General features: G+C 40.8%; 1 long non-coding RNA gene across 7 annotated transcripts in view; it reads left to right on the top strand.

Annotated features, from left to right (window-relative positions):
* The window catches only part of LOC105670144 (uncharacterized), a 156,308-nt gene that overhangs the window by 107,235 nt on the left and 34,069 nt on the right, over window positions 1-15,004 (top strand). The gene's annotated exons all lie outside the window — the stretch shown is intronic.

The following is a 15,004-nucleotide window of genomic DNA, read 5'->3' as shown; positions in this document are numbered from 1 at the left end:
TTCCGCCACTGATTTGCGTACTGATTTACGTACTATCGCAGCCGGTGGCGGCCTGCTGTGTTACCGCGCGAGTATATAGGCACACACGACGGCTTTATGCGTCGCCAGTTTTGTTCCGTGTGCCAAATGTCATGCAAACACGAGTTGCGCGCTCGAAAGTGTCGTAATTTTAATTAAAAACAGATTGAAGCGTGAAAAAGTTCTCGGCGCGGCTGGCACGAGATTGATAAACACTGTCAGCCATATCACCTGTCAATCTGAACAGGTGGTTATGAGGTCACGTCAAATATTATTATTTTTTTTCTTTTACCGCCACTTCGCGGTTTTATCATTTTAATCTTGTAAGAAAATATGACTTTATATGAAGTTTATGAGAAGTTTATGAGATGTTATAATTATTGTATGGATTAATGCGCGATAAAAGCACATCTGCTCCTCGAAAGTGTGCTTTCTGCGAAAAGTTTATTTACCAATCGGCAGTCAGGTCTCCTCCTCAAGTATCGCAACCCGACGGCGAATGATAGATTTTGCCGCACCCTACTATACATATCGAGATTACGTGTATTGTCACGCCGATTGGCGTTGCGTAGTTATGTCGGGTTTATACGCGTAATAGGCACGACACGACCGACGTCAAGGAAAGTCGATAGTCACTCCCCTCGCAGCAACTCCCCCTGCTGCCGGGATACGCGCGGCGTGGATTCAATGGAAAACCGTGCCTCGAGCACCAACATTTCGAAACCGGTCAAGAAATCCGGAATAACACCTACGCCCTTACGCACGACTAGCGAAATCGGTCGGAGCGCGGCGAATTTCGCTGACTTGCTGATTTTCGTATCCAACTGACATGCATCGATTCTGCGAATTTCTCAATAGGCATGAAATAATTTAGATTCTCAGCTCGACGTGAGAAGTTGAGAGAGATATTTTATTTCATTGTAAAAATACTATATTTCTCGTAAAAGTGTCTTTTTCACAGAGTTTTCTATCAATTAAAGCTCCAATTCTTCTATTTATCTTGTGCTTGTCTCAATAACTGCTGATATTTTACGTTGAATTTAGCAAAAGTAGCGAAATGTTGTATATATGCTAAAACAATTTTCTTGCAATACGTTTTTTTTTTTTGGTGTAAATTTATTACAGACAAGATTGAATCAGACTTTGGGACGTCCAATCCCTACAATTCCAATTTATTTCTAGTAAGATTGTATTAAATTTGAAAGAGAATCCACGCGGTTGACGAGGCGCAAAGTCTTTTCTTCAATATATCAACCTTTCGTCCGAATGCTTAATTACTTTGTCACACATCGGAATATGTATAAGCGTTATCTCCCGCGATCGCGGGACCGAGACTAAAGGATGAAGAGTCGAAGACTGCGTTTCGTGCGAATCGATTCAACGCGATACGATCGTCGTCACCGTTAATTCCCGTCAAGCTTCGCGAGTGTGATACTAATCCGGCAGTCGGCCCGATCGTCCGGAGCGGACGACGGGGTCCGCGTTGTCGCTTTCTCGCGCTTTTTCTTATTTCAAATGGGACGCAAAAACGTCTTAATCTGACGCAAGAATGGGCGCCGTGACGGCTCCTTCGTTCGGCTGCACCCACAAGGATGTAACCGATACTCTCGCGCGCGTACGATCGATAAATCCTCGACTCGATGTCGACTCCTCGTCATTTTGCCATTTCTCGGCGTTTCTGTAACCGATCTCTCGCTGTCGTCGCTGATTCCGTATCCGAAATGAGCAAGAAAGATGTTAAACTCAACTTTCTACAAAAAGTTTTTGCTTTTTATACAACTTGTATTATTATTTGAATTAATGCAATATTTATATAAAATTGCACCTGGCACCTCTAATTTATATGCTCACGAATTATATAACAATTGGCGATTAGTTACTCTATCTTAAAACACAAATTCTGTTGGGCGCCCTTAATTCGTAAGGATCAAATGTATATGCGTCCTTCTCATTATCATAAGAATCATGCATTTATGCGTTCTCGCGTATTATCGAAAGATACGCGTGGGAAGGCAAAGAATAGCGATAAGCTCGGCTTTGCGCGATTCAATTGAAACGCAGTAGGTGCTGCTATACTGATGCTATTGTGTTGCCCTTCTCGTAATCTGTGATTCAATGAAATTGCGCGAATGCAGTAACTTAGAGGAAGCAAACAGCGTTGATTTTTCCGTATTACGAAGCGAATAGCTCCTTTCTTTCGCTTCCTTCTTCTCTTTTCGAGTTTATGGCAGCCAGAGGTATTGTGCAATTTACAGACATGTAGAATTATAGACGGATATCTTCTCTATTCAACTTGAAACATCTCTAGATTGGAATCCTTTCTGATATCGCAATTTCAGGATAAATTTTTTAATCTTTGAATTTATTGAACTGTCGATTCAATTTCTGACACCGTTGTTTACTAGATCCGTGAGCAGTTTTTCTCAGTTAAACGCCGCGCCGAATAAGGTGACTGCGGCTTTTCATCTCCGCTTTAAACGGGATAATTAACCGTCTCTGCCCCCTTAACGGTAAAGCACGATATTTCAGGTCGGAGCGACGGCGCTCGGAATCGGTACAGCATCGTCATACATTGTATCCGAGTGCAATCTCTCTCTCACGCGTGCGCCGCTCCCCGCGCATTACGCACCTTGTAATTTCGTCCAATTAAAAGCGGCCGATAGCGCCGAGAGATGCTTGGCGCGGTACTGGCGTTCGCCCTAGAGCGCATTCCTATTAGCGCCGATAATTGCAGCCGCGCGCGCTTGTCGGCGGAAGAAAAATGTGATGCGCGCGTTGCAACCTAGGCGAAAACAACAAATTGAGGTGTGTGTATGTGTATCGAGGTGAGCGCATCTATAATTTCATATTTTTCTTCGTCGATTTAATTAACTTACTTTAATCGGAAATATTTGGAAGACAAAGGCAACAAGTAAAAATGTAGAATTTTTTATAATACAAGGATTTTTTAATTTAAAATTTGTCGAACAAAGAATCAAACATTTTAATGTTATTTTTTTATAGAAACATTAAAAAATTGTTAAGTTATAATTCGACGATAAAATGTTAAATCAGGTGTACGGAGTAATTTTGAGAATTGATGCGCAGGTTTCGTTTTTCTTATCTGTACAGGCGAAAACCGTGCCGTGTTCGCTTGATAAATGATAAAATAATGATAGCCATTAAACGGACATCGAGATCAAGGCGGTGCATATGAAAATTTGAATTGGTCTCATAAATTATTATAAATAGGGACACGAGAGTGATTCCTAGTCTTGACAAAGTTGCAACGGAAATTATCCCCCAATGTGCATGAGGCCACGCACGGCAGCGCACCTGCTCTCCTTGCACGCATCGCGCGCACCGTCGCGCGATAAGGGAATCCAATTTAAACGACAGTGTTGTAATTTTATGTCGAGCGAACAAGCAATAAAATTCATTTTTGCAGAAGCATGACCGAGCGAGCGTGCGCGCTCTATATTTAGCCAGATGAAATCATCCAATTTGAAAGTTATATGATAATTTTAATCGCAGATTCATTAACGTCCCTGTCAATAATAACAATAATATATCGCGTAACGAGATAATAAAGTACAGCAGTACGTCGAACATAATGCTCATGTTGTCAGAATTGATAACGTCTACTATCGAACAAAGATCTGTTTTGTGTCAGTGATCTTGTGTTACTATTTTTATAATATATATCATTATATTTGATGGATTAAGCTAATTATAGGAATGATTACAGAGCTAGCAACGTAATATTCGCATTAATATCAGTATTTAAATCCTGTGTATAAAATAATACAGAATTTTAGATTTTAATTAAAAAAAAAATTGATTTTATCCATGACGGATCTATCGTTTTACAATTGTTACTTTTACGATAAATATTTCCGCTCTTGTATTCTCGCGTCAAGGAGCTCAAAATGAGTTCACTTAGTGCTCATTAATAACGCGATTATTAGGCGCGGCGCCAACGGTTTTACGCTATGCAGAACTTAACCTAATTGGCATCGGACAATCGGCTACGGCCACGGACCGTTTCACCTTCCGATAAATTTATTTTCTTTCTTGCGATGCACCGCATAGCGATGCCACCCATAATTCTTCCGCTCTGTTTTCGTTTGCGTAGCTCGCGTTCGTCGAATAAATTTTTACTTGTCGCGGACAGCCTTGGTGTGTTGCGCCCACGCGTGCAATTGAGATACGAGCGAATGGCACACTTGGCGAATAATACTGGTACTTGAGGACGTAGAAGAGACTTGAGACTCTTTTACTTAAAATAATTCGATTGTCATTCAAGTTATTCTATATTACAGAACTATCATACAGAACGCGCAAAGTAACAGTAGATTATACTGCACTATGATTCAGAATTGTAACAATCGTTAAATTGTCATTGAATTCAAAGACATCATAATCTTTAATGATCGATTTAAACAAATTATAACTATTCGTTTTTACTGATTAATATAATTATTTTTCTTTCTCAAGTTTCTTTCACAATGGCATAGTCGAAAACAACATTCCGAAAAGGAACTCGCTTGCACGCCACGGTATATTCGCGTGGGTGGAAGGTCGGAGCAGGATTCATGGATCAATGTTTTTGCGGTAGAGGCGAAAGGTAGGGCACACGAGAGCGAGTGACATAAATTGTTCCTGGAAACTTTCATTGGACATAATTGGATCGTGGCCAATCGCGGCCGGCCCGTCATCGGCGGGCGAAAGTATTCTCCTCGTCAAAATTGAACGGGCGCCAGAAAACGAAAGGCGGCGCGGTGCGATTATGTCGAACGGTTGAAAGTGTACACGGAATATCTCGGAGAGAGAAGATCGAGACGAGTAATTTACGGAAGAACGAGGAGAAAGGATATCGTTGTGCGGAAAACGCGCGATCCAAGATCGATATCGAACTTCGCAAATTAGATCCCGCCGCGCTTCCGGCTGCTAGTAGCGAAGAAGCCGACAAGCACTCGCTATCCTATCGATATAACGCGTTCTTTTTTCGCAGGTGATTTCTAATAAGATTAAAGAGCCGGTTATGTCGGCGCGCAAACCAGCACCGTATCAAATAGAGATTGTAGCATTTCCGATAATAACGATCGCAACTGGACTGCGATCTAAGTGCGTAACGTTAATCCGTTTTGAAATATTGAACAGCCAGATAATTGTACGGACAGGTGACGTGTTGAAGCAAGATCGGGAATTTTCAACGAAATTTGCAACGGATGTTTAGTATTCCGACAGTCTCCATTGACGTATAATCAAAGAAACAACAGTCGCGGCTTTTTTTGCCTTTGATGATAGACATGTGAAGTGCGATTTTTGCGATTAAATAGATACAGAACTAGTTGTGCGTTTTTAATGCTCTTTGTGAAAATTAAAAAGTTAGATAATAACACATAAAATCGTATGGAATGCATATGAGGATTAACGGTAGCATTAATTAACACACATTAAAAAACACACGAACGAATAAGTGTAAAATAAAAATCGTGGTTTTTTTTTCCTTTGGAAGTTTGCGCGTGTTTTTAGTTTATCTGTGCAATAAATTTATCAGGATTCCATAGCGTGGACTCGGCGGCGTACCCGTTTCCAGTCACGTATCGTTCGTCTAATAATCGGCCCGATCGAGTTACGAGCCGTGCGCAACGCGCCTTGCACCACCGCGAATGCAACGATTTGCATACAATCGCGCGTCGCATGACTTGACGTAGCGTTTCGCGCGTTTTCGAGAGCTTTCCTTTTAGACACCGCGTTTGCGTCACGGATCAACTTGCTGAAGCCAGTGACATTTATTGCGTTACTTCTCGCATTATCTGATGATTAACTGTCTCCGTTCTGAGTCTTTATTTATCGCGAAAATATATGAATTCTTCGCATTTTGAATGAATGTTGTAAGATTTACATATCACAACCGAAAGATGAGTATCACAACGAATACTGGTGGGAAAATATAAATTTTCGAATCATAAATCAATGAAACCTTTAAACGTAAACTAATTAATATATGATAAACGAGCAGGATGTATTTTTTTCACATAAGCAAAAACGATAAAAAATTAAGTCAGGCGCGTCCGTTCAAGAGTTCCTCGGTGGTTACATAGATAGGTATCGTAATTATGGCGCGCCCCAAATTGGGAGTTATATCCTGCGCTATAATAGATCGATCTTAGTGTCTTTTTTTCGGAGTCCGGCCGACGAAATGTCCGCATCGGTGGTGCGTTCTGGTGCGGATTTCATGACCGTTACGCGAAGAAACGGCCATAAATCTGCTGGGCCGACATTGATTGCGTCCATAAATCGATCGAGTTATTAAATCAATTAAATCGATTTATTAATTTTGACACAGAAATCGGTCGCCATCTCCCCGGGAGTGATTGATTTATTGATCTTAATCAATTTCTACGCCGAAAGTTTCGCATGAATAAGTAATCCCTCTTCCTGTGGTCCTCGGCTATTAGCGCTCGTTTTGAACACGGATATCGTCCGGAGGACTTCGTGACGCAGCGCACGCCATTTTTCAAGACGGCAAGAATTTATCAGAAGGAGAAAGGATCATATTAACCCTCGATCGCATGACTTTGTAATGAATAACTGCAAAAATTGATGCAAGAAGATAAGTGATTTTGACAAATTTGAAAAATGACTTAAAAGTTCGGTGTACAAGAGAGGCAAAGAGAAGCTGCGCAATTCGTCACGTTTTTCAAGATGATAAGGAAGCAATGGCATGATAATTACATATGTGCGATCGTGCTGCTTTAAATTACCATACATTTTCTCAGTCATACGATCTCTACGTCAAATATCCTTTTACAAATGTTCTTTTCCTATTTTGATATACTCTTTAATACTGTTAAGTGGTCCATCGAGCCTCTGATCGTTTCTTCTGATTTTATCGATCCGTGGCTCTCGTGCTGTTTACACACATTACACCTATACATCGATCTTAGTCATGATGATATTTTAACGTCGCGAGATAACAACGATATGTAGTGCGTGGCGGTACCGATCGCTTCATCCTCACCGTTGCCGGTGGAAAGTCGGCAATACATGTCGATGACTATCTGAATGGCACTCGACTGTCTTCGAGTGCTCCAATTTGTTTACTGACGCGCGCGAGCACCTTGATAGACCTCCCGTCGAGATCAATCGTTTAAGTGGCATTCAGAACTTTTAAATCGCCTTCAAATTACGAGCAGAATGGATATTTAGGTCTGCTATTATTTTTGGAAAGTATTTCGAAGTATAGCTTCAAAATCTGAGATTAATATCTATTTGTTTATTCTGAACTTGCTGTTCATGCTTCTGTGGAAATGATTTACGTTGTTGTTTTCTTTTAAACTAAAAACGCAGAATTTTCAATACTTTCACGCTAGAGAAAAATGCTTTTGAGAATCATAAAAAAAATTTCATATTACGATGTGATTGTTCGCGAAGACAACTAATATCGCGGCAATCATCGATTACTGGATACATCATCAAAATGATTACAGAGATTATCAATATAATAATTGGAAGATATGATCAATGACTATGTGCTTACGACTGAATTGACTTGAGCTATGACGATATCCTCATGAGCACAGTTTATTCAAGATTTTTTTTCAATATAATAGAGTTGAAATTAAAGACATTACGTCTCTGGAATTAACGATCACTGTGGACGCACCTTTAACCGTCAGACCCTGCCAACTCCGCGGGATGCCATGCCTCGAGTCAAGCATTCCTGACACCCTGAAGTGACTGTCGGAACCAGAAATGAAAAGAGAAAGAAGGAGAAGCAGGAGACCGAGAGTTAAACTGAGAAGCCAAGAAAATATCCACAAAGTTCCGTGATAATAAAAGGACTCTTGTTGTTCTCGCTCAATTTATGTCCGACGATTATCCAAAATCAACATTACGTAATAACGCTATATAAATCTATGTAATACGAAACTTGGGTTCGCAAGATGCCTTTTTGTGCTAAAATAAGGCTTACAATGATTCATTAATAGATTAATGTTTTCCTTCACATTACATGATTTCACAATTTTATTTGCTTCGTCCATTATAGTGCCGCGGTACGAAATTAGCGTGATTTCACGCACTGCTTATTGAAAATATATTGCGTGACGAGGATGGATCTCACTCGGGAATGCAATGCGGAAATTTCAGAAGGGACCTCCGCCCGAGTTTCCCCTCTCTGTGCCCGCTCTGGCCGGCGTGCTCGTTGACTCTCTTTAGACCCCACAATGTACCGGCATTGCGTCGCCAAAATGGCATTAAGAAATAACGGCGCCACAGTCTCCTCGTAAATACACGCCACCATTGAAGAGCTTGCCTAGTGCCTGAAATATCTTCGACACCACAACATAAAGTTTTAAAAATTTGCCTAATTTTTTTTAATTTGTCCAATTTTTCGAAAGTAAAATTGTTTTAAAGTACATCAATTCAAATTACATAGATTTTACACATTTGAATTATATTTAAGATAAATGCTATTTTAAATAGTTATTCGAAAATTTTGAATTACATATATAGTACATATATAGATATAAGTATAAGCTTTTTATAAATTTTTGTGTGCAAAAAGTATCCTGTTGAACATCTAAAAATAATTGCATAACGATGATTGTCATTAAATTTTATTGTAGTTTCGCACGTTATCGTAAATATACGCGCGTAGTAGAGCGTGAAAGGTAATCCATGCAGTTTTCCAGTGGTGTCGTTTAGTCATTAGTCACGGAAGAGTTGCGGGGAGAGACGAAGAAATCGCGCGAACAGGATCAACGACGTGCGAGCACGCTCGAAAAGTCGTCTACGGTGGCGTCTCGACGCCGCTGGTCGGCGGTTGAGGAAATAAGAGTGCATCTGCCGCAATCTCGACGGAAATAGTAGCCAGACTACAGACGGAGTCTCGTTGCACGATATTTTAAGTGATATCAAGTTATTAATACTACGCGGTAGGTATCCCGCGCCTAAATATACATTTTTGGCGCGAATCCAAGTCATCCCTGGCTGGTTTTATCGCGGGGGGATAATGTTTTACTCGATAATTGGAAACTGTAGATCTCTCGCGCAGCTTCCCGGTATATCGGGCTTGATAACTTTTAACTGAACTCTGCCAATTTCCGACATAAAATCAAACAAAACATGTGTACGAACATCCAAAAGATATTCATACGTATAAGAGATTTCTCTCTTTCATGAGTAACATAACTATTATATATTATGGATATTTATTAAAATTATATTTACTATTCGAAATAAAATTTTGAGAATTTAATCAGACACTTGAAGACCGAGCTATTTAATTTAAAATACAGTATACATCTACGCACATCATATTTCTGCTAAAAGAGGGGAATCATACTTCTTAACTAAATGTGAAGCTCAAGCATTGTATACGTTTCTTTACATTATTAAAGCGGTTGGTCAGGTATTTATCGGAATGATGATCAATTCCTCGCGATTAAATGAGAGACGAAGGTTATATCTCGCGGGAAAGAGGAGGTCAATGGTCTATCAAAAGACGGTCGAAGAACCCTCTCGCGACAGCTTTAGTGGTGGGAGGGTTGGTAGTTAGTAGCCGAAGAAGCATCTGTTAGCGCCAGGCATTCACATGTAAATCAAGCACCACTAAGAGAAATAAACAATTGGAAACAAGCGTGCAAGACGAGCCTGACGTACGTTAAGATGCGCAAGCAAGTTTCTGCTTGAAAAGAAAAAAAAAAAAGAAGACGAGACGAGGAAGATCCCGACGTTGAGTACGAGTTCAGAAGGGTGCGTATGAATTAAAATACTTGCTCGCAGCTCCATTGTCACTCGATCTGTCCGATCGCGTCGTCCCGTTTCTACTGAAAGTCACCGAGGCGGTTTGTAATTATCTAAGATTCCATGCGCCGTTGCGAAAAACAATTTATTGCATTCGGTACTCGAGGATAGCTTTGAGTAATGCTAAATGTGTTATTATACCTGCACCAATGCCGGTTAAGTTGAACGGCTTCCAATTTGGCTTGGATCTTTTTCAGCATGACACCATGTGTGCGAGACTTGTTATATAGATACTTGAAAAAATTTCCATTCGCGGAATTCCACGCGAGAATTTGTAATCGTCTTTCCTCGCGTAAAATGTGAATTTAGTTTTTTTGTTCCTTTAATGTTTCATTAAGTCTCAGTAAATGAAAACATTTTGTTGCGTTGAGAATAATATCGGTAGCTTAATAATCGCGTAGGGAATAGCGGTCAAGGATAAAGATTAACACTCGCCGAAATCGGACTCTAATTACCTACAGTAAGGTCACCGCATTAAATCGCCTCTCTACACCGCGCATATATCGAGGTTCGGTGAACCCACACGCTATCAATCTTGAGACGTAATCGTCGACGTTTCATTAGAGCGGCACAATGTAGCCGCGCGAACAATTTCCGTTCGCGCACCTCTCGGACGTACAAATATCGCTATAACGGAGCGGCACTTAATTCGCAACGTAATTCACATTGTTAAAAAAAATTTTTTCGAGTTCTCATTATTTATTCTCCCCGTATTTCCAAATAAAGCGCAGCATGCCGTCCGCGCTTCTCGTATGGTTTGACGGCAATTTCGTATTTTCTTTCATTAAATCGACGTCATTATTGGTGCCTCGCGTGCGCGCGCGCGCGCGTGCGAGAGAGAGAGAGAGAGAGAGAAAGAGAGAAAACGAGAGAGCCAGTAATTGCAGGTGTAATGCGTTTCTCGTTATGAACGATTTATTCTTTCTCTGTTAGTAGCGCGCGGAAGCCCGATCGCGATCTGCGCGAATATTTTAGGTCTTCAGCTTGCGTTTCCGTTTTTTTCTTGTTTAGTATCTCGGTATCGAAGCCAATTGCATCACTGAACGCGATGTGTATGATCGCGAAGCAGCAGCTGGTTTTAACACCTTTGTGTTTGGCTCATTCTTCTTGTGTGCAACTGCATTTCGATAATAACAATCTAATAATATTATTCATTAATACTCATTTTTATCATAAAATCTTAGAGAGCAGTCTCATTTATGTGCGTACACATTGTATACGCATGCTTTTTTTTTTTTTTGTATTTCACGTTATTGCTAATTACAGTTTGGCTGGAGTCCGCTGCCAAACTGCGCAGTGCTTGAAAAATTACGATACGAAAGCGATAGTAACGTCGACCGCGAGCGAAGGTATTAATTTCGTCGAGTCGCGACTTAATAAAATATCAAGGAAGTCGTCTCTCTCTCCCGACGAATCCTTTTCATCTAAACGACCGGGTATGGGATTAAAGCGAGTTCATTGAGAATTCCTGAATCACGTTTGCCCCATTCCCGAGGGGCACTCATGCCCACCAATTACGAGAGAAGCTGCTTCCCTCTATGGTTCTTCCCGTACGTCTTCCTCGCCTCTTGCTTCACACCGCGAAGGTCACGATATGCGCCCGACCGCAGTTACGGCCTCGGGAAACAACGAGAACGAGAGGAGGCGACGGTGGGAGGCAACTGAGCACCTGAACTTTGACCGGAACTTCTTCATGCCGCGTGTCGGTCGTACATTATTTTATTTTTTATTTATTCTGTAAAGTCGACAATTATTTATATGGTGTTATTATTATTGCGATAGAAAATAGCTACGAATCGATCTCGGCGTGATTACAGAAATGAGTGAAAAATGTCGTGTGATGTAACGTTTGGCGTAATTAATTGCATCGCATACATTTACATAAAATTCTTCTGTTCACTATTGCCTTTCCGAATATTGTAAATAAATCTACGCACTTTGATTTCGCAGATAAAATACAATTTAAAATAATCTCGCGATGTGAGCTAAAGAAGACATTATTTATTTTTTCTTATTTCGAAATTTATTTCATAACATATTAAAGTAAAAAAAAATATTTTATAAAATTGACTAATGTTTTAATAAGCACAATTTTTTCTTCCTAGATTATTTTCGATGGGAATATTTTGCAAAAGCTATTTAATAAATAATTTTTGAGAAACAACCAGTAATCCGCACAGAATCTCCAAGAAGCTGCGGTAAAGCTTGGCATAAATATCGGTATGAATATAAATATCGGTTATATACGCGGTGGAAGAGCGAAGTAGCGGTGAAGAATGACGTTGACCTAATTTCAGATTAGTAACTGTCGCACGAGGATAGAGCGCACATGTTTCACTTGATTTGTGTCATAGCATCGCGAAGACAAGTTATTCGAGCAGTTGGGCTTTCCGCAATCATCACGTTGTAAGCCGCGTCTTAATTAGACTAATGTAAACAGTAAAAATCAGATCAATATTGACAATAACATGTCAAGAAATTAATTGCAAATCCAAGAAGAGCAATCTACTTTCTCTTAAAATTGAGTCCACTTTTTTTTGGGCACTTTGAATCTTTTTAACTTTCACACACAGTTTTGTATCGCGCACAAAGCAAATGTATTACCATCGTACGTCGTGTTCGTTCTCACGAACAACTCTCCTACAAGCGGTGATCAATGAAAAAATAATCAATCTTTCTCGAGAAAGTCGTCGTAAACACTCATTTTCACGGTCGAGGGAAATCGTGGGTGTACGAAAGAAACGAGCGGCTGACGGGGCGAGGTGGGGGGGGGGGAGGAGGGGGAGGGAGGTGGAGGCGAGCATACGCGCCCTCGCCCGTTACGAGAGAACGTGCGCCGGCTTTCGTGCCTCGCCAAGATAAGTGGTGTATGATTTGGCGATGATTGATGGGGTCGTAGGTCAAAGTGATCAGCGGCGCTCCGGGCGCCTCGGCTCACCTGACTCGACGCGGACCTGAAAGTCTGGAATACCGGGGGCCCTCCTGGCCCCGTGTGTAATACGCCTTCGCTTCGACCCCCCTCTTGTTACCCTCCTCAGTATTTTGCTCTTTCTCTCTCTCTCTCTCTCTCTCTCTCTCTCTCTTTCTCTTGCTTCCTCCTTCTCTCTTCTTCATCGGTTCCACAGCGCGAGTACTCGTCGCGCTTGATATCGCGGCGTACCGTCGTTCTTGTCGGCACCTTCGAACAGCCCTCGAGCGACGTGACGATTTAAGACTTCGGTGCGTGTTTGGATGATGTTTCATTTGCTGCAGACCGGCAGTACCGCCGGCTCGGATTGAAAAGGAATTATCGCCGCGCTTCGAAAGTGCGCACTTCACAAATGCCGTGGAAACTGTGTGTCCGATGCATGCGGCTGAGAAATAGTTTTTGATCGTTGATCGTTGATTATAAAGACATAATGTTTTGGAGTTGGAAACCTTTTTTACGTGACATTGTTATCAATGATTTGGCAATATTATAAGATGTTTTTTTACAGTAATAAATCGTCGCGTTTAAATGTATTTCTAAATGTTTTAACCGCGAGATGACGCAGTCTTGGTGTTTTCGAAGGAATTTTTTAATGTACAAGAATGGTCAATCATTGTACGGGACAGCCAATGATATACGCCGTAATAAATAAACACCAGTGAAAGTCGGCGTTGAATGCCGGCGTAAATTTAGATTTATCGGCAAAAGTTTAGCGACGTCGGTGACTCCTGCAACCCTGCGGCTAAAGAAAAGAATTTGCTCGTCGTATAATTATAAAATACATCGACATTCGTGCACGATAAAAAAAAGTTCACGGATATGTTTATCATGATGCATTTATTTTCCATTCACACGCACACCGATTAATTATTCAATCGGACGGTTAATTATCAACACTTGTGATAACGAAATAGATTGATTAAATGAAATGAAAAATGCTGTCCTTAACATCGCTTACTAAATCATATCAGTTGTGGTATTTGAAGTCACGTTTAGTAGCGCGTGTTCCGTCTCTAATGCGAGTCGATTCTGCGTATCGACGAGAAAAATAGCCGTCCGGCGAGGAAACGAACAGAACAGAGAGGCCTATTCCTTACAGACTTTTTTCGACTCGGTGCATTACGATGCCTGCTCAAGTGATGTTGACCGCATTAATTCAAGCTAATCAATTTGGGCCTAATTGGGGATTACGATGAACCGCTCGCGGTGTCCCCGAGTCCCGTCTTTCCGGTCCCTTTTTCTCCGTCGGAACGCGGGCGACCACGGCGCTAATAGATTAATTTATTACGCCAAAGCTCTCAAAGACACCGCCCGACTTTGTAGCACGACAACATATTAGTATCGTGTCATCGTTAAACGGACTCGACGGAGAACCGCGAACCTTCGGAATGTTAATTTTGTTGCAACGCACGCACCGGATCCACTCAGGAATGCATGCACGATGTGGGTGACATCAGATATCTTTCCTTTTTGTCGTATCTTCTTCATAAATTTTCATGAAATTCAAGATTTGCGATTTTCACAATTACTGTGCACAATATTAGTATTTTCATATTTTATTAAAACAATTAATGTAATATAAATCGCTATTTTTATTGCAATATGAGTTTTAGCTAACTGCGTTGTCAACAAAAGATTGTATAATAAAAATTATTTTGTTTTTCTCAAGTACATATCATGAATGATTCATAAATAGGAAATATATTACACACGGTAATCTAATAGGCTTATAAAATGCAAATCTAAATTTTTTGAAATTATATATCTTTCAATCTGCGATTTTAATATGCATGTGCGACAAGAAGGTGCTACATAGTAATATTACGATTTTATGCAACCCACACACACACATACATGCACACGCATAATCTAGTCATAATAATCACGTTGTTACGGCTGTCTCCCTCGCATTTATAACGTTATTAGATCTTATTCCTTGTCATTACGCTCTTATGACGTTATGGTCGAGCACGAAATAAGCCCATTAGCGCTACCATAAATTAGCGCCGCGGACTACTAGTGGTCAATATAAGCGATTCATTCCTGTCACATAGTTTTCTCTCCCGACCACCGTTCGTGGCACATCGCATGTTTGACATATCCCGCAGTGTCGTGTTTGTCGCAAGTTTCTGTTAAGAAACTGATTTTTCACGGTATCTTTCACGTGTCTGAACGCAAGACTATTTATCGGGTGCGCGCCGAAAGCTTCCGCGAAAGCTC

This window comes from Linepithema humile, chromosome 5 (assembly GCF_040581485.1).
Source record: "Linepithema humile isolate Giens D197 chromosome 5, Lhum_UNIL_v1.0, whole genome shotgun sequence".
NCBI classification, from domain to species: Eukaryota; Metazoa; Arthropoda; class Insecta; order Hymenoptera; family Formicidae; genus Linepithema; species Linepithema humile.
Note: the sequence above shows the minus strand (reverse complement) of the source record. Positions and strands in the feature narration are given on the sequence as shown.